Here is a 275-nt window from a genome sequence, read left to right on the forward strand (position 1 = left end):
GCCCCCGCACGGCCCGCCCCGGGGCGGCCCCGGACCGGCCCCGCCCGCGCCTGGAACGGCCCGGAGCAGAGGCCGGCAAAGCAGGGCTACCCGCAGCCCTGGCTAGGACCCCGCTTCGTAACCGCCTCAATGTGCGTCCTGTATTGTGGGCCGTAAGCGTTCCTCGTTTTCTGTTCCCTTTCTGTGTTACGACTTTTAAAAAAATGTGACATTCTTGAATGTTCAAATACATCACAAAGCTGGGCTCGTAAGATAAGCACCAACTATCACAAGGC

This window comes from Chaetura pelagica, unplaced genomic scaffold (assembly GCF_000747805.2).
Source record: "Chaetura pelagica isolate M959 unplaced genomic scaffold, ChaPel_1.0 scaffold33, whole genome shotgun sequence".
NCBI classification, from domain to species: domain Eukaryota; kingdom Metazoa; phylum Chordata; class Aves; order Apodiformes; family Apodidae; genus Chaetura; species Chaetura pelagica.